Below are 21,038 nucleotides of genomic sequence, written 5' to 3'. Positions count from 1 at the left end.
AAGCTATAGGTGGGAAACTACCCTGTTCCCAAAAGAAAACATAACGGTCAGAGCTAAGACTCTACTCCTACACTAATCCTATCTCGAGGAGCTCACACCAGCACTAAAACCTACATGCTAGCATGATCGTCGTCCGAATCTGAATCCAGAACGACCTAGTCTATGTACACCATCCGTCCTCCTCTCGCAACCGCGACGCGCTCCTATTCCAGCGTCTCAACCCTAGTTCCCCCTCAAAGGGTGAACCGTCGTGAATCAGTCCGCCAAAGACATCTGACAAAGGGCGTTTGTCCGCCAAAGCACACACAGAAGACGCGAGGGTCAACTCCAAAGAATTATGTAAATAATACCACCAATAGATATAGATAAGAGAATAGCCACTTAGGCTTATAGCTAGGGATAACATCCTAGGGTTGTATATTTCACAATGAATATAAAAGACGATAATAACAATTAGCATGCATCAGATAAGATTAACAATTATCAATCACACTCAGCGATTCAATAAGTTATATCTCGAAAACTCGATAAGCAATATATCAACGAATATAGTTAAAGTGCATGATATGTCAATGCAACGTCATTTTCAACGTTTCCGGAAGAAGTAGGCTGGGCACGATCGAGTCGGTCCTAACACTGGCATCGTGTCGACCACAATCCCTCGAGTGTCACTTACAACCTTGACATAGCCGGATCAGTCCTAACCCTGCGGGTCGACTTTTCCCTCCGCCATGCCCGACAATCAACAGGTCGATCCTAACCTCACGGTCGATCATATCCCTCGTCGATGTCCGAATTACCCGAAGGTATAAACAGTACCCGAAGGCATTAACTGTACCCAAAGGCATAAAGATATACTGTACCCGAAGGTATATAGATATACTGTACCCGAAGGTATATACTGTACCCGAAGGCATATACTATACCCGAAGGCATATATTGTACCCGAAGGTATATAGATATACTGTACCCAAAGGTATATACTGTACCCGAAGGCATATACTGTACCCGAAGGCATATACTGTACCCGAAGGCATAAACTTTACCCGAAGGTATAAACTGTACCCGAAGGTATAAACATTATCTCATGATGATCTCCAAATCATCCGACTCATCTCCATCCGATGGTCAAAACTGCTCAACGAACAAGAGTATCGACATACTCGGAAACTACTCGTTCCCGGCTTATCTCTCGGATAGCCCATTAACACGACTGCTCCCAGAGCGCCAGAGTACCAACATACCCAAACCTTATCAATATCTCAACACTTGGACTCGACGACACTTCTCATTTTTCAAAACTAAGACTTGATCCCAAGCTTGCATCCGAGATTGTTATCATTATTTAAAGGTTTAGAGGTTGGTTAATATCTTATGAATTTTCCTTGTAAAAATAGTTTCCTTTTAGTCTTATCGTATTTCCTACGAGTTTCAAAGATCCCATAATCCCAAGTAAATCCCAGAGAATGTCTCGATCCACTAAAACAATAACAAGGCCCGAACTCCGTTCGTCCCGTCAAACTTTCTCAAACTCTCAAAATAAAATCGGCATGACCTGCCCCTTATTCTCACTCCTCAGTATCACAAGATATAAGTGTAATAGCATAGTTAAATTAGCACAATCCAACAATCATAGCTCATATATCAACACAACCTAAGTTAACCACATAACACTTAGCATATAGGGCAGATATCACACATCCTAGATTAACCATTTAGCACATAGCATGTGATTCAAACTCAAAAGCAATTCAAGCGATAAATGATTATCAATTGTCAGCCGTAGCCTCAGAAAACATTTCTCAGTCAAACACAAATAAGTGCATAAACAATAAATCAAGTCGAATTCGTCGACACCTAAAGCATTAGCTAGTATTCAGTGAGAAGCCCTCACCTTAGCCAATTTCCAGGATTATCTTCGAAGGTTCCTTCACAATCCGCTCCTAGTTCTTCAGGAAATTCCTCAAAAGAACCTTTAGAGTAAAAACCACAGAATTCCCTCAGAATCTATCAGAAACTAAGCTATCAATACTTTACTAAGGTTACACGAAATAGTATATACTCCGAGGTACGATAATCTAGCGTGAAAGGACAAGTTTTTTGAAAAAGAAATTTTCCTCATCTCCCCTTAGGGTGCTCGGCCACTTTAGGTAATTAGGTGGGTCGATTTTTCTTCGATCAAACTTGGTTCCTAGGTTATTATTAGTCGTAAATAAGGGTATTCTAAACTCGGAAAAATTATCGGATCGAAAACTGTCGCAGGGGTATTTTGGTCATTATTTTTAGCTCAGAATTTCAAAACTGAAATCTCAAAATGCAAATTGGATGGGGACGTCACCAACGACGTTTATGATAACTAATCCTACTAGCACTAAGCTAAGGCGATAGTTTTCAGCTCAAAGGTTGAGACTTTGCTTAAAAATGGGTATTTTAAGCAGAAATTGATTCCGGCGGAAATCCGGCGACATAACGGAAAAACTAATCCGACAGAAGTGCTCTTGGGCACGTAAGGAAGATGTTTAGAATCAAAAATGAAGTATTCAGGATAGTTTTGTAAAAACCTCAAAACTATGAGCACAGAAAGACATAGAGAAAAGCTATGGAAAAAGCGATCAGAGGTAAGGATTAGCGACTATACCTCGAAACCTTGAAGTAGCAACTGTCGGATCAACGATCAAGCAAGAAATCAAGAAAATCTTCTTCTCCTCCTCTCCTCTTGGCCGCGTGTTGTGTGTGTGTGTGTTTGTGAGGTTTTGTCTCAAGCTTCAACATATATATATAGGGAATGAAATGGAAGATATTTAGCAAGGATCGGATAAGTATGAATAGATATTTATCAAGATTGGATAGGTATGAATAGATATTTATCAAGATTGGATGAGTATGAACAGATATTTTGAGAAGATATTTTGTAAACCGGTACAGATTTGTTTAGATATCGGAGGATTTTGCTCATAGAGTTAAGATAAAAATATGAGAGTGATTTCCGATTCTTCCTACTGATTCCAACGTATTTAGACACGATATTCTCCCCGCTGAATCTTCTAATTCTTCAAAGAAATATCGGTATGATTTTTGGTTTCCGAGGCTTGTTTTTAATGCTATATATAGAGGTTGGCAAAACGCGGGAAAACGAAAGTTTCGCGATTCCGATTTTTCCGGCTTCATTCTCCATGAATTCTAAGATAGGTTTTGGCGACATAATACCAAAACTCAACAGAGGTCTCCTTGTATTTTAAGTGACAAATGCAAAGTCGGTGTAAAAACTATTTTACCCGATAAGTTACTTTTTGCATCGTATGTCGGAATAGAAAACTTCCTTCTGAAGAAAGATTGAAAACATCAAGAGAAATGGGTGTACGCGTGTGGAATCTTCATTTGAAGCTCCGAATAGAAAAAGTCTTCATCGTCGGTTGATTCTAGGGTTTTGAAATACCAGGGTTTCAGTTTCGGCAAACTTCCGATGATTGGAATCGGACGTTCGTAGATTCTAGAGTTTCGCCTCGAAACGATTGTGATATATGGAAAAAGAGAAGTTCTAACATTTCTCTGAAGATTTTTGGAAGAAATTCCTACAGTGTTCCAAGGGTGGAACATAGTCTTATTTCCTAAGGTTCTTGTCCTAGGTTTTAAAACGAATATTAGTCGTGCTATAACTTAAATCGACTTCGATACAATCCTTTGACTTTTCCTGAAATTTCTCCTTCACAAATTTATTCCATTCGATAAACTCTTGTTCAGGTTTTCCCTTCACGATACGTCAAACCTAATCGTAATTGGAAATCTCTTCCACTTATTCTAAGCTTAAAAACTTGGGTCTTACATTACTACCCTCCAAAAAGAAAGTTTCGTCCTCGAAACTTAGGGTTCAGTAAAAGCTTCGGATATTATTCCTTGATCTTTTCCTCTAATTCCCATATAGCACCGTCCGTGTCTTCGTTCCAAATAACTTTTACTAAAGCACTCTGCTTTCCCCTCGATTGTTTCACTCTTCTAGTCCCAATGTTGACCGACGGCGTCTCAACAGACATATCATCTTTCAGCTCTATGCTGTCCGGCTCGACCACTTGCTCCTTTGCTTTTGTTTGTCCAAAAGACAATGATAGTGAGACAACCAATCCATCCCTAGGATAACATCTAGGTTTTGTTAAGTCAATCAAACAGTTAGTACTCATCATAAGATAGCATCTAACATGCTATACAATATGATTAAGCACTAACTTCAATCAATTCTAAGCGAAAAATCGCTTGGCAGACAATCAATTTTCACTCTTTGCAGAGTCACACAACCTAGCACAGAAGACCTATTCCCCAAAGACTCCCAAAAGACTCGACAAGCTCTGATACCACAATGTAACACCCCGATTTCGGTGGCGTCACTTTAGTAACCAAAAGAAACTTAAAGCGGAAAAACATGGATTATTATTTTTTTCGTCGATAGTACCATCGAAGACTGGAAGAAAATAAAACTCTACAACAAAAGCTAACAGAACTAATGTACATAATATAAACACAGCCCCCGCTGTAAGTAGTAAACCACGTCACGAGTAAACCTCCAGTGACGGGAAGTAAGAAAAGGTAACGCCCGTAGGCAAAAGTACAAACCAAAAGAAAGGTCAAGTGTCCGCAACACTATCCCTAAAAAATGAGAATAAGGCAGCCCAGATGGCCTAAAACAAGACCTCCTAGCCCAACCGACTCTCTGTAATTCCAGTAGAGGAACCACACAAAAAGCTATAGGTGGGAAACTACCCTGTTCCCAAAAGAAAACATAACGGTCAGAGCTAAGACTCTACTCCTACACTAATCCTATCTCGAGGAGCTCACACCAGCACTAAAACCTATATGCTAGCATGATCGTCGTCCGAATCTGAATCCAGAACGTCCTAGTCTATGTACACCATCCGTCCTCCTCTCGCAACCGCGACGCGCTCCTATTCCAGCGTCTCAACCCTAGTTCCCCCCCAAAGGGTGAACCGTCGTGAATCAGTCCGCCAAAGACATCTGACAAAGGGCGTTTGTCCGCCAAAGCACACACAGAAGACGCGAGGGTCAACTCCAAAGAATTATGTAAATAATACCACCAATAGATATAGATAAGAGAATAGCCACTTAGGCTTATAGCTAGGGATAACATCCTAGGGTTGTATATTTCACAATGAATATAAAAGACGATAATAACAATTAGCATGCATCAGATAAGATTAACAATTATCAATCACACTCAGCGATTCAATAAGTTATATCTCGAAAACTCGATAAGCAATATATCAACGAATATAGTTAAAGTGCATGATATGTCAATGCAACGTCATTTTCAACGTTTCCGGAAGAAGTAGGCTGGGCACGATCGAGTCGGTCCTAACACTGGCATCGTGTCGACCATAATCCCTCGAGTGTCACTTACAACCTTGACATAGCCGGATCAGTCCTAACCCTGCGGGTCGACTTTTCCCTCCGCCATGCCCGACAATCAACAGGTCGATCCTAACCTCACGGTCGATCATATCCCCCGTCGATGTCCGAATTACCCGAAGGTATAAACAGTACCCGAAGGCATAAACTGTACCCGAAGGCATAAACTGTACCCGAAGGTATATAGATATACTGTACCCGAAGGTATATACTGTACCCGAAGGCATATACTGTACCCGAAGGCATATACTGTACCCGAAGGTATATAGATATACTGTACCCGAAGGTATATACTGTACCCGAAGGCATATACTGTACCCGAAGGCATATACTGTACCCGAAGGCATAAACTTTACCCGAAGGTATAAACTGTACCCGAAGGTATAAACATTATCTCATGATGATCTCCAAATCATACGACTCATCTCCATCCGATGGTCAAAACTGCTCAACGAACAAGAGTATCGACATACTCGGAAACTACTCGTTCCCGGCTTATCTCTCGGATAGCCCATTAACACGACTGCTCCCAGAGCGCCAGAGTACCAACATACCCAAACCTTATCAATATCTCAACACTTGGACTCGACGACACTTCTCATTTTTCAAAACTAAGACTTGATCCCAAGCTTGCATCCGAGATTGTTATCATTATTTAAAGGTTTAGAGGTTGGTTAATATCTTATGAATTTTCCTTGTAAAAATAGTTTCCTTTTAGTCTTATCGTATTTCCTACGAGTTTCAAAGATCCCATAATCCCAAGTAAATCCCAGAGAATGTCTCGATCCACTAAAACAATAACAAGGCCCGAACTCCGTTCGTCCCGTCAAACTTTCTCAAACTCTCAAAATAAAATCGGCATGACCTGCCCCTTATTCTCACTCCTCAGTATCACAAGATATAAGTGTAATAGCATAGTTAAATTAGCACAATCCAACAATCATAGCTCATATATCAACACAACCTAAGTTAACCACATAACACTTAGCATATAGGGCAGATATCACACATCCTAGATTAACCATTTAGCACATAGCATGTGATTCAAACTCAAAAGCAATTCAAGCGATAAATGATTATCAATTGTCAGCCGTAGCCTCAGAAAACATTTCTCAGTCAAACACAAATAAGTGCATAAACAATAAATCAAGTCGAATTCGTCGACACCTAAAGCATTAGCTAGTATTCAGTGAGAAGCCCTCACCTTAGCCAATTTCCAGGATTATCTTCGAAGGTTCCTTCACAATCCGCTCCTAGTTCTTCAGGAAATTCCTCAAAAGAACCTTTAGAGTAAAAACCACAGAATTCCCTCAGAATCTATCAGAAACTAAGCTATCAATACTTTACTAAGGTTACACGAAATAGTATATACTCCGAGGTACGATAATCTAGCGTGAAAGGACAAGTTTTTTGAAAAAGAAATTTTCCTCATCTCCCCTTAGGGTGCTCGGCCACTTTAGGTAATTAGGTGGGTCGATTTTTCTTCGATCAAACTTGGTTCCTAGGTTATTATTAGTCGTAACTAAGGGTATTCTAAACTCGGAAAAATTATCGGATCGAAAACTGTCGCAGGGGTATTTTGGTCATTATTTTTAGCTCAGAATTTCAAAACTGAAATCTCAAAATGCAAATTGGATGGGGACGTCACCAACGACGTTTATGACAACTAATCCTACTAGCACTAAGCTAAGGCGATAGTTTTCAGCTCAAAGGTTGAGACTTTGCTTAAAAATGGGTATTTTAAGCAGAAATTGATTCCGGCGGAAATCCGGCGACATAACGGAAAAACTAATCCGACAGAAGTGCTCTTGGGCACGTAAGGAAGATGTTTAGAATCAAAAATGAAGTATTCAGGATAGTTTTGTAAAAACCTCAAAACTATGAGCACAGAAAGACATAGAGAAAAGCTATGGAAAAAGCGATCAGAGGTAAGGATTAGCGACTATACCTCGAAACCTTGAAGTAGCAACTGTCGGATCAACGATCAAGCAAGAAATCAAGAAAATCTTCTTCTCCTCCTCTCCTCTTGGCCGCGTGTTGTGTGTGTGTGTGTTTGTGAGGTTTTGTCTCAAGCTTCAACATATATATATAGGGAATGAAATGGAAGATATTTAGCAAGGATCGGATAAGTATGAATAGATATTTATCAAGATTGGATAGGTATGAATAGATATTTATCAAGATTGGATGAGTATGAACAGATATTTTGAGAAGATATTTTGTAAACCGGTACAGATTTGTTTAGATATCAGAGGATTTTGCTCATAGAGTTAAGATAAAAATATGAGAGTGATTTCCGATTCTTCCTACTGATTCCAACGTATTTTAGACACGATATTCTCCCCGCTGAATCTTCTAATTCTTCAAAGAAATATCGGTATGATTTTTGGTTTTCGAGGCTTGTTTTTAATGCTATATATAGAGGTTGGCAAAACGCGGGAAAACGAAAGTTTCGCGATTCCGATTTTTCCGGCTTCATTCTCCATGAATTCTAAGATAGGTTTTGGCGACATAATACCAAAACTCAACAGAGGTCTCCTTGTATTTTAAGTGACAAATGCAAAGTCGGTGTAAAAACTATTTTACCCGATAATTTACTTTTTGCATCGTATGTCGGAATAGAAAACTTCCTTCTGAAGAAAGATTGAAAACATCAAGAGAAATGGGTGTACGCGTGTGGAATCTTCATTTGAAGCTCCAAATAGAAAAAGTCTTCATCGTCGGTTGATTCTAGGGTTTTGAAATACCAGGGTTTCAGTTTCGGCAAACTTCCGATGATTGGAATCGGACGTTCGTAGATTCTAGAGTTTCGCCTCGAAACGATTGTGATATATGGAAAAAGAGAAGTTCTAACATTTCTCTGAAGATTTTTGGAAGAAATTCCTACAGTGTTCCAAGGGTGGAATATAGTCTTATTTCCTAAGGTTCTTGTCCTAGGTTTTAAAACGAATATTAGTCGTGCTATAACTTAAATCGACTTCGATACAATCCTTTGACTTTTCCTGAAATTTCTCCTTCACAAATTTATTCCATTCGATAAACTCTTGTTCAGGTTTTCCCTTCACGATACGTCAAACCTAATCGTAATTGGAAATCTCTTCCACTTATTCTAAGCTTAAAAACTTGGCTCTTACATTTGACACCCGTTTTTTCACTTTATCCCTCTTTCGATTAGAATACATATCACATTTATCACTTTATTTCTCATCTTGTTCTTCCCGAAATTAGAATTGTTGTTTTTTCAGTGCTAGGCAGCGGAGCTTTGCCTTGACCGGTTTGAGAATGTGGTGGTGTTAGTCTTGAGTGTCAGGGGAGTACCAGCAGAAGACACTTCAACGCTTAAGTCAATGAATGAGGAAAGAGAGAATCCATAAGTCTTAAAAGAACTCAACAAATGCTAAGAATAAATAGTCTGTTACGTAAATGAGCGATAAAACTTATATTTATACACTCGTTGTCCGTGTTTGGAGTCTATACAAGTGTGAGAGAAGTCCTTAAATGGAGCTTCCGAGCACACACTTCACTTGGGGCCGCCGTGCCTTAAATGTTTCATCTCAGCCCTTTGTGAGGCCGCTCGGGCACTTTACCAGTTAAATCGAAGTGTCCCATTCCTTATCCAGCTCACACTGGTCACCCTTATTGGACTGGGCGAGACCCCAGGGTCCCTCGCCCAAGAGACCTGACCTTGGGCGGGGGACGCGCCATGACCTTGGGCCTCCCTTCCCGAGGCCCAACTGGCCCATTTGGATAGAATAGAGGCGCCAAAGCCCAACTCCACCTCTATAAATAAGAGGGGAACACCAATTGTAAGAGACTCTTAGCTCATTTGAGAAATAATAGCATTGAGATTCAGTTATATTTTCTCTCTCTAAGCGGTTAGAGTTTCTCTCTCTAAGCATTCACATCACTTTCCTCACACTTTGGGTACTACATTTTCTCTCTATGTTCTAGCACGGAACATTTGGCGCCGTCTGTGGGGAGCGGTAGATTTCTATTCCCAGACTATGTGGATTGTGATTCAGTGGAGTGAAGCTTCCTTTAATGTACGATTTTCCTCATCCGGACTTGGTTCTCGGGTTATTGCGATTTGATTTCGAAAAGTTCGATCCTCTAAGAGATTCTCTGTCTGTGGGGAGCGGTAGATTTCTATTCCCAGACTATGTGGATTGTGATTCAGTGGAGTGAAGCTTCCTTTAATGTACGATTTTCCTCATCCGGACTTGGTTCTCGGGTTATTGCGATTTGATTTCGAAAAGTTCGATCCTCTAAGAGATTCTCCGTAATTCGAAGGTTTTTGGCGGAATTTTCGTTTTCATTAGCGAAGTTTGATGAAGACGCCTCGCCAACGACGTGGCAACGACGTCTCTTCCCCGTACACCGCAAAGAGCGATAGAAATCGCTGTGCAGAAGCACGTCGAGCGCTCAGTGGCGACTTGGAGATGCAAAATGAGTGTTTACAGGAGCAGTTGAGGTACTATCACCTCCAGCAGTGGAATCAAGAGGAGGAGGAAGCTGCGGCTACGGTCGGAACCAAGCCTTTCTCGGCGTCAGTACGAGAGGTGACTGTACCAGACGGCATGACGAACCTCGTGTTGGAGGCGTACGACGGACAAACCAGTCCAAAGGATCACCTGTCTCGTTTTGATGCGAAGATGGCGAAGTACGCGGTTTTCGACGCTGTGAAATGCAGGATGCTTCCATCAACGTTTCGAGGCGCGGCAAAGGAATGGTTCATGGATCTGCCTCCAGGATCCATAGCTAAGTTCCGCGATTTCTCATCAAAATTCCTTGACCATTTCTCTGCGAGGACGATCGAAGATCTGTTTGATATTCGGCAGGATGAACGTGAAACCTTGAAACAATATGTGAAACGATACCGTGCCATATCCGCGAGGTTCGAGGAATTGCAGCCACGCGTGTGCGTGTGCGCTTTCAAAGGCGGTCTGTCCCGGGGAGAATTTTATTGCGAGCTGAGTAGGGAGCTGGCATGCTTAATGGTGGAAGTCCGCGCCCGAGCGCAGGACTACATCTTAAAAGAGGAAATTGAAGCGCACAAGAGGAAGGGCGAGCGAGCGACAAAGGTGTTGCTCGCAAGGAAAAAGATACAAGACAAGGAGGCAAGTCACGAGCAGAGGTATGGGGAAGCTGGCCAGTTCATAAAGAAGAATAAAGGGCATATACTCCGCCCGAAAACGAGGGATAGAAAGCACTGGTGCCCTCGCCGAGAAGCGAAGGTAAGCCAGCGAATGAGGTCGCAGGGATGCTCAAACAAGGAGTTAGCAAAGTTACTTCTCGAGGCGGAAATTGAGAACATGAACAGAGTCGGCGAGCGCAGAAAGGACCCCAGAAGCGAGGCGAGGAATCCGCTGAGGTGGTGTGAGTACCACAACTTAGAGGGCCATAACACCACCAACTGTTTCATGCTGAAGGGTCGAATCAGGCAGCTGATCAGGGCGAAACGTCCGCAGGAGGCGAAAGGGAAGGAATTTGAAGAAGCTGATAGCAGCGAGGGCGGAGGAACGATTGAAGCAACGAACACAATCGCTGGAGGTTTTGAAGTTTGCAACGACGTATCGGCGGCTGGCCGGGAAATAGTGGGGGCGACAACATCAGTATAGGTGTATCCAGAACCATTTGGGTGCCCATATCCAGACATAGTGATATCGATCGCGGTTTTCAAGGGAATCAAGGCCCATACGGTGATCCAACAATAGTAATGGTAAGAATAAAAGGTTTCAATGTACAGAGGGTGCTTTTAGACCAGGGTAGCTCGGCAGATATAATCTATGAGGACGCATTCAGACAAATGGGGCTGACGGACAAGGATTTAAAGTCATACACGGGAAATTTGGTAGGTTTCTCCGGGAAGCAAGTTCAGGTACGTGGCTACGTAGAGTTGGATACAGTTTTCGGAGTGGGCGAGGACGCCGAGCTCTTGAGGATAAAATATTTGCTCCTACAAGTCGCGGCAGCTTATAACGTCATCATAGGGCGAGGTACCTTAAATCGCCTCTATGCAGTGATATCTACGGCCCACCTTGCGGTAAAGTATCCCCTACTTTCCGGAAGGATAGGGAAACTGGAAGTAGACCAAAAGGGGGCGAGGAAGTGCCATAGCCATTGCCTCAACCTGTATGGCAGAAAAGGAGCCGGCGACGGGCACATGTGCCACGAGATTGGGACGTCTGAAGGCGGTGAAGGTGAACAAGAGCGTTTGGGAGCACCGAGCCAGAGCGACGGCGACGAAAGGAAGGGGAGGAATCAGGGCGAAGAATCCCGTAGGATAGGGGAAGGCAAGATCTACGCTCAAAAAGATAATGAGTGGTATGACGAGAACTGGGACATGAACGCTACCAGTAGAGGAATACTAGCAATCGAGCCCAGACTCACCAAGGAACAAGAACAACGCTTGAGTGAACTAGTAGAAGATAACGTTGACCTCTTCAATTGGGGGAAAAGAGGAACTGTTTGTGGGGAGCCGCCTGCATTTGCTTGGCCCCCTCGGAAGGCAGGAAAGGGAGAAACTCATCGTCAGACCGGGAATGAAGGAAAGAAAAGAGCAGAAGGAAGGGGTAACAAGAGGGAGGGCGAGCAACAAAGGGATGGGGACAGAAGACCAACGAAGTCAGCTCGGCCCTCCAAACGCGAGGAAGGACAGGGACAGATCCCTCACCACGGCAGAGAAGGCAAAGAGGGCGAGGAAGACAGGATGCTGGGAGTAATACTCTAATTGAAAAGGAGACCAAAAAGCAAGGACCAAAATAAAGATGCACTCTTTTTCTCCGACACGAGAGTTTTTTAACGAGGCATCCCTCGATGTAAAAATTTAAACAAATCAAATACAAAAGGATATTCTTAGCAATACTCCTAACTATCGAACTGAGACGGCAGCCTGGTGGGAAAAATTCCCTGAAGGTGGCGATCCCAACACGACCTTGATGTCTGGGGATCGCTCCGGAAAGTCCGGCGCTGACCGTAGCCCCTGCATGCGACGTGTGCGAATGAGCTTCCCGTCGCCACTCGTTGGCGGCGTGCGCGAATAAAGCTTCTTATCCAAAGAACCTCCCCAAAATTTGGGCGAGTCGAGTCTTCCTGAAACGCGGGAAGCATTTTTTAACTAGGCCAAAAGTCTCGGGTAAACTCATATGGTCATTGGGCCCCGAGCAATTGTAAGTCCCCACCTAATAAGGCTGGAGGGGCCGCACCTGCTCTTACGGGAAATATTGGTGCGAACAAAAGCCTCGGTAAAATACCAAGCGAAAGTCCTAGTTACGCGTAGCACACTCTCGAAATCTACTTACGTAAAACTGGGAGACTAGCACTGAGAACACGTGCTAAGCGGTGATCAACAAAAGGCGAAGATAAGTAGCGGGCCGCTCGCCTCGCCCGCTTAACTATCCTTCGCTCATTTAATTATTCATTTATTCCTTCATTTATCTGTTTGTGTTGTGATGATTTACTAACTCGGTTATTTGTTTGCTCGTATGATTTATAATGATGCACGTCAAAACAATTCAGGCAACAAAACTTTTATTCAAACATTTGACTTTATACATTCAAAAGGGAGGATCTCTTCTCATTTTCCTACATTCTTTGCGTTGCTCTGTCCTCTCATGCTCCAAACAGTATTGCGTGTACTCTAGGTTGCACAGTCTTTGGCTCAGCTCCAGCCTCTCAAGACCTTCTTCCGCCGCCTCCAGAGCTGTTTTCACTGCTCCTATCTCCTCCAGCAGATCCAGCTCCCGCCGGCAGAGCTCTTGAATCTCTTCCACGAAGCAAAGGAAATTTTTGAGGATAGCGTCCATCTTTGGACTCAAATCCATTCCCAGCAGCTTGTTGGTCAGGTCGTAAACGTTGGGATCCTCCGGATGCCTAATGTTGATGAAGAGATCTTCATCAAAAGCTTTCTTTCTGAGCTCTTCCAAACAGGAAATGTAGGATGCCATTTCCTTGACGTTTTAGAAAGAAGATGAGATGTGAAGTTTGTTGCGTTTTGGTTCTTATTTATAAGCCTGTTTAGTCTCTGGAAGTTAGTGCTGAAGCAGTTTCTCGAGGAGTTTTTCTTAGAAAAGGAGCGACTTGCAATAAAGGCTTGAGCGTTCGTGGCCGGTGGTCAACAGTAAACCGTTGGAACGTGGAAAAGAAACACTTTGGCAGACGTTTGAAATTCCCTAAGAGGAACGTCCCGCATAATTTATCTCCCGGCGGGAGGCGTACAATTAAGACTCATAGCGAAAGCAGTAAAAACTTGGGGGTTCTCATTAAAAAGAAGAAAAAAAAGGAGACCCTTGGTACAAAGATAACAAAGATAATCTAAAGACTCCTAACATTTTGAGTTGGCTCTACGTGTTCTTCCGTCAGGAAACGCTCGGCGACGAAGCCTGGAGGATCGTCGGGCCCGACCAATCATGTGGGTGTAACCCTCTTAAATGCCCCCATCTGGCTGAGATCAATCAGAGGATGAAGATGTTTTCCTTGGGCTTTGGCGAGGAAGAAGCCTCGGCCGCGTTCAGAACGGCAGCAACAACAGCCTCTGACCTCAATCTTTCTTCTAAGGTCTTCGCGTCAAGATGGGCTTGAGTCTTCGCTGAGGATAGAAGATCATCTTTCTTCGCCAGGTCAAATCGAAGGTTTTCAAGGTCGGCCTCCGTCAAAGCTATTTGGTCTGCTTTCGCGCTCGATTCTAGCTGCGCCTCCTGCCGCAGCTCTGCGAGAGTTTTCTCCAATTCAGAAATCCTCCTATCTCGAAACTCTAAGCTAACTTCAGCACGAGCGGACTGCTCGGCTAGCTCTTTGGAAAAGGAGTTTTCCTTGGCGATCAGTTGAGCGGCGAGCACTTCACGGTCCTCAGCAAGTTGAGAATTGAGAGCGCGGAGGCGTGCCACTTCGGATCGTAATTCGTCAGCATCCTGGGCGGAGCGCCTATAGTAGTGGAATGCGTAGAGCACTCCCGCTACAGCCCCTTCAGAGACATTATCCAAACCACGCTGCTTAACAACTTCATCCATGCACGCCATTTGGGCTGATGTCAAAGTTAAAGAATACGGGAATTCCGGACTCACAGACCCTGAGGAGGGGGTGGAAGTATGAGCAGGTGGAGGAGGGGCGTTGGCGGAAGACTGACGGTTTGGACCAAGCGGCGACGAGATAACTGTTGGACGGGAAAGTGAGCCATCGACAAGACCATGTTGGGCTAGAATCGTCCCGGAAGGCTCGCTGGAGTTCAACCTTTTCGGGGGAGGGCGAGGATCCTCCTCGCCAAGAGGCCGTTTTCCGCTCGCCTGGATTTTCAACAGAGACGCCTTGTCGCCTTTCAAATTTATTCGAGGGGGAAATGAGACGTTATTTTTCTTCTAAAAGGCCGCCAGAAGCTCCTCATTGGCACGGTGAGTTTGTCCTAAAAATAAAAGAAAAAAGGAAAAGGTAAGCTGGTAGAAAATAGAAAGAACGAGAGGGGTAGAAGAGGAAGATTTACCAATCACGCGAGAGCAGTCTGAAACGGCGAGACGAGCCAGAAAGTCGATGACAGCCTTGTGTTCAGGAGTGAGGGAGTCCTCAGACGGGTCAATTATTTGGCGCGCGCCCTGAGTCCATTAGAAAGGAAATCGAGCGGTGCCATCTCTGTGTGTGAAAACCTCAGGATATTTGTGGGACACCACAACCTTGAAGAATTTCCGGGCTAAATCGACGGTGATGCTAGGCCAGATAGGTTTGAAGCGCTGCCGACCAAGCCTAGCTTCCAGGGAAACCCAGCTGCGCTGCGGGGAGGGATGGACAGATACGCGTTAGAAATTAAAGTAGGTCGAAGGTTTAGGTTCATGGTGAATCGCGTCGCAGAGAATTTCGAAACACCGGAGGAAGGCCCAACTGTTGGGATGAAGTTGACTAGGAGCCACATTGATATTTGTAAGGCCCAAGTTTTTAAGCTTATGCTAAGTGAATAAATTTCTTATTCACGATTAGGGTTGATGTAATGTGAAGGGAAACCTGAACAAAAGTTCATTAAATGAAATATATTTATGAAGGAGAAAGTTCAGGAAAAGTTCAAGGATTGCATTATGATCGATAAAAGTTATAGCACGATCGTTATACGCTTAACCTAGGTCAGAAACCCTAGTATATAGCTAATTTTCACTTTTAGGCACGATGGAAGTTAATTCCAAAAATCTTCAGAGAAATGTTAGAACTTCTCTTTTTCCATATATCACAATCGTTTCGAGGCGAAACTCTAGGATCTACGAGCGTCCGATTCCAATCATCGGAAGTTTGCCGAAACCGAAACCCTGGTATTTCAAAACCCTAGAATGACCCGACTATGAAGACTTTTTCTATTCGGAACATCAAATGAAGATTCTACACGCGTACACCCATTTCTCTTGATGATTTCAATCTTTCTTCAGAAGGAAGTTTTCTATTCCGACATCCGATGCAAAAAGCAACTTATCGGGTAAAATAGTTTTATACCGACTATGCATTAGTTGCCAAAAATACAAGGAGACCTCATTTTAGTTTTGGAATTCTTTCGCCAAAACATATCTTAGAATTCATGGAGAATGACGCCGGAAAAATCAGATTCGCGAAACTTTCATTTTACCGCGTTTTGCCAACCTCTATATATAGCCAAGAAAGGAAGAAAAACACAAAATTTCCACCATTTTCCCCACCAAGGCCGCGAGTTTGAGAGGAGAGGAGGAAGAGAAGATTTTCTTCATTACTTGCTTGATCGTCGATCAATCAGTTGCTGCTTCAAGGTTTCGAGGTATAGTCGCTAATCCTTACCTCTGATCCCTTTTTCCATAGCTTTTCTGTAGACTTTTCTGAGCTGATAGTTTATGGGTTTTTGCAAAACTATCCTGAATATTTCATTTCTGATTCTAAACCTCTTCCTTATGTGCCCAAGATCACTTCTGCCGGGTTAGATTTTCCGTTATGTCGCCGGAATTCCGCCGGAATCAATTTTAGCCTTAAATACCCATTTTTGGAGTTTTTGGAGTAAAGCTTCAACCTTTAGGCTAAAAACTATCGCCTTAGCTTAGTGCTAGTAGGATTAGTTGTCATAAACGTCGTTGGTGACGTCCCTGTCAAATTTTATTTTTGGGATTTCAGTTTTGAAAATCCTAAGTTAAAAATCATGACCAAAATACCCCTGCGACAGTTTTTGATCCGATAATTTTTCCGAGTTCAGAATACCCTTAGTTACGGCTAATGATAGCATAGGAACTAAGTTTGATCGAAGAAAAATCGAGTCCCCTAATTACCTAAAGTGGCCGAGCCTATAGGGGGAGGAGGAGGAAAATTTCCTTTTCCGAAAACTTGTCTTTCGCGCTAGATTTTCGTACCTTAGAGTATAGATTACTTCGAGTAACCTTAGTAAGTATCGATAACTTAGTTTTCGATAGATTTTGATTGATTTCTGTGGTTTTGTTCTAAAGGTGCTTTTGAAGAGTTTCCCGAGGAACAAGGCTTTGCTTGCGAGGAAGCGTTAGACGATAACTCTGGAGAACCTACAGGTGAGGGCTTCTCACTGAATCTCTAGTTAATACTTAGGGTCGATGCTTTCGACATTGTTTACTGTTTATGCACTGGATTGTGTGTGATTGGAAAACGTTTTCTGAGGCTTCGGCTGACAATGTAGATGATGCATCTACTTAATGTTTTTGATGAGTGGATTACATGCTAAGTGCTAATTGGGTAATTTAGGATGTGTGGTGCATGCCTTATATGCTAAGTGCTATGTGGTTATTGCTTAATATATTGATATATGACATGTTGATTGGTTGTGCTGAGTTATTTATACTTATGCAATGAGATCTGAGATTCTGAATGGTGAGAATAGCGGGCAGGTCATGCCGATTTTATTTTGAGAGTTTTAAGAAAGTTTGATAGGACGAATGAGATTCGGGCCTTGTTATGATGTTTATGGATCGAGACATTCTCTGGAGTCATTTGGGGATTTGGAGATCCCGAGAACTTATAGGATTTGCGATAAGACTAAAAGGATAGTATTTTGTAAAGAAAACTCATAAGACATTAAACAACCTCTAAATCTTTAATTAATGATAATAAACTCGAAGGGAAGGCGTGGAAGTCAAATCTTAGTTTTGGAAAACGAGAAGTGTCGTCGGATCCCAGTGTTGAGAAAGTTGAGAGGCTTCGAGTATGTAGATGTTGTGGTGCTGTTGGAGCAGCGTTTGTTATTGTGCTGTTGGAGCAGCTATGTTGTGGGGCTATCCTGGGGATAAGTCCGGGAAACCGTTAGTTTCCGAGTACGTGATACTCTTTGCTCGTGGAGCAGTTGTGACCATCGGATTGAGATGAGTCGGATGATTTGGAGATCATCGTGGATTATGTATTGAGGTGAAGAAGTGTCTTTTGTCGCAGAATCGACTTTACCTTAGGGTAAGCTTTTAGAGACATTAATTTAGCTAGAACATGTGGCGACGTGTCGAGTGAGGTCGGAGACGTTGTTTGGCTAATCACTGCATTGCATGCACTCATTAAGTGGTTTAAACACGGTGAGATACCGGACCACGGCGGATTCCAAAATTGGTTATAAGACCAGGATTTCCGCGTAAGAGCACTGCTAGGTGACTCTTAGTAGCAGACCGAAATGGCAGGCCTTCGGGTTTTATGCTGATCTGACTACCGCTGATGTTGGAGTAAGAGGCACGCGGGCCGAAATGGTCCCACCGTGGCTGGTGCTAGGGCTGATCCGTTGATGTCCATCCGTTCCGGAATGCATATTGGTTGACTAGGTTAACCTGCATTGCATATCATGCAACATGCATACTAATTTAGTTGTCGAATGTGATTGTTATTTGTTAATCCTATTTGGAACATGTTAATTGTTATTATTGCTGTTAAGTTCATTATGGAATATGCAACCCTAGGATGTTATCCCTAGCTATAAGCCTAAGTGGCTATTCTCTTATCTATATCTATTGGTGCTATTATTTACGTAATTCTTTGGAGTTGACCCTCGCGTCTTCTGTGTGTGCTTTGGCGGACAAACGCCCTTTGTCAGATGTCCACGACGGACTAGATCATGATGGTTCACCCTTCGGGGGGAACTAGAGTTGAGATACTGGAACAGGAGCGCATCGCGGTAGCGAGAGGAGGACGGATGGTGAACATAGACTAGGTCGTTCTGGATACAGATTCGGACGACGATCATGCTAGCATGTAGGTTTTAGTGCTGGTGTGAGCTCCTCGAGATGGGATTAGTGTAGGAGTAGAGTCGTAGCTCTGAACATCATTTGTTTTTTTTGGGGACAGGGTAGTTTCCCACCTATAGCTTTTTGTGTGGTTTCCTTATGGGAATCACAGAGAGTTGGTTGGACTTAGGAGGTCTTATTTTCAGGCCATTGGGTCAGCTTATTCTCAGTTTTGAGGGATAGTGTTGCGGACACTTACCTTTATATTCGGTTTGTACATATTGCCTACGGGCGCTACTCTTCTATTACCCGTCACTGGAGGTTTACTCGTGACGTGGCTAGCTACTTACAGCGGGGGCTGTTCTATATATTGTATATTAGTTCTGTTTATCGTTACTGTTGGGTTTTATTTAATTCAGTTATGTCTTAGTTATTATCAAAAAAAAAAATATTCACGTTTTTCCGCATTAAGTTTACTTTTGGTTACTAAAGTGACGCCACCGAAATCGGGGTGTTACATTGTGGTATCAGAGCACGGTCGAGTCTTTCGGGAGTTGTTGGGGAATAGGTCTTCTGTGCTAGGTTGTGTGACTCTGCAAAGAGTGAAAATTGATTATCTGCAAGCGATTTTTCGCTTAGAATTGATTGAAGTTATTGCTTAATCATATTGTATAGTTATGCCAGAGACTATCTTGTGATGAGTACTAACTGTTTGTTTGACTAAGCATAGGATGGTAAGCCCTGATCGTATGGCAAAGGCGATAGCTACAATGATTGAAGCAATGATGAACCAGGCTGCTGAGGACGCTTACAGACACGCGGAGGAGGCTGCACGTAAGCAACCTCAACTGTTAAACGAGGTGTCCAAGTACCAGCATAGTGGATTGGACCGAGTTGGAACTGGGGGACCAGTGAGATCAGGTTCCCAGGAGTACCGACCGTGGAAGCCATACCAGCATCCTGAGGGAAGAGACCCTATTCAAGGATCACGCAAGTCGACGACCGCAACTATTGGTCAGGAGGCTGTGTCATGCTACCGTTGTGGAAAGCTTGGACACTACGCCTTTCAGTGCTCAGTGGCTGGACCAAAATGATGCAAGTGCAGACAACGTGGACATTTGGTCGTGAACTGTAGGACGTTCCAGGCGGGACCGTCCGATAACAAGATGAAGGACAAGTTTCCCGCCATAGCTAGAGGGGCAAGGAAACAAGTGTCATGTTTCAGATGTGGGAAGCCGGGGAACTATGCTAATGCTTGTCCCGACACGAGGCCCAAATGCTATAATTGTAACAAAATGGGGCATACTGCCGGTCGGTGCAGAGCACCCAAGACGGAGCCAACCGTGAATGTAACACCCCGATTTCGGTGGAGTCACTTTAGTAACCAAAAGTAAACTTAATGCGGAAAAACGTGAATATATTTTTTTTTTCGATAATAACTAAGACAAGACTGAAATAAATAAAACCCAAGTGCGAAAAGTAATAAAACTAATATACAATATATAAACAGCCCCCGCTGTCAGTAGCAACCTCGTCACGAGTGAACCTCCAGTGACGGGTAATAGAAGAGTAGCGCCCGTAGGCAAAAATACAAACCAAAAGAAAAGGTTAAGTGTCCGCAACACTATCCCTCAAAATGAGAATAAGCTGGCCCATCGGCCTGAAACAAGACTTCCTAAGTCCAACCAACTCTCTGTGATTCCCGTAACGAAACCACACAAAAAGCTATAGGTGGGAAACTACCCTGTCCCCAAAGAAAACAAATGATGTCCAGAGCTAAGACTCTACTCCTACACTAATCCCATCTCGAGGAGCTCACACTAACACTCAATCCTACATGCTAGCGTGATCGTCGTCCGAATCTGAATCCAGAACGACTAAGTCTAGGTACATCCTCCGTCCTCCGCTCGCTATCGCGATGCGCTCCTGTTCCAGCATCCCAACTCTAGTTTCCCCCGAAGGGTGAACCGTCGTGAACTAGTCCGCCAAAGACATCTGACAAAGGGCGTTTGTTCGCCAAAGCACACACAGAAGACGCGAGGGTCAACTCCAAAGAATTATGTAAATAATAGCAAGGATAGATACAGATAATAGGATAGCCACTTAGGCTTTTAGCTAGGGATAACATCCTAGGGTTGCATATCTCATGATGAATATAAACGACGATAAATCACAGTTAACATGCCTCAAATAGAATTAACAAGTATCAAACACACTCATCACTAAGTCAGTATGCATGTTGCATGAAATGATATGCAGGTTAACCCAGTTAACCACATGCATTCCGGAAAGGGATGGACATCAAACGGATCAGCCCTAACACCAGCCACGGTGGAACCATTTCGGCCCGCGTGCCTCTTACACCACACAAAGGTAGCCAGATCAGTAGTAAACCCGTAGGTCTGCCATTTCGGTCTGCTACAAGAGACGTCTATAAACGCTCTTTCACGGCATTCCGGGTCTTATGAC

This window comes from Lotus japonicus, chromosome 2 (genome assembly GCF_012489685.1).
Source record: "Lotus japonicus ecotype B-129 chromosome 2, LjGifu_v1.2".
In the NCBI taxonomy this organism is placed as follows: domain Eukaryota; kingdom Viridiplantae; phylum Streptophyta; class Magnoliopsida; order Fabales; family Fabaceae; genus Lotus; species Lotus japonicus.
The sequence above is the reverse complement of the archived record's forward strand: the minus strand, read 5'-3'. Positions refer to the sequence as shown.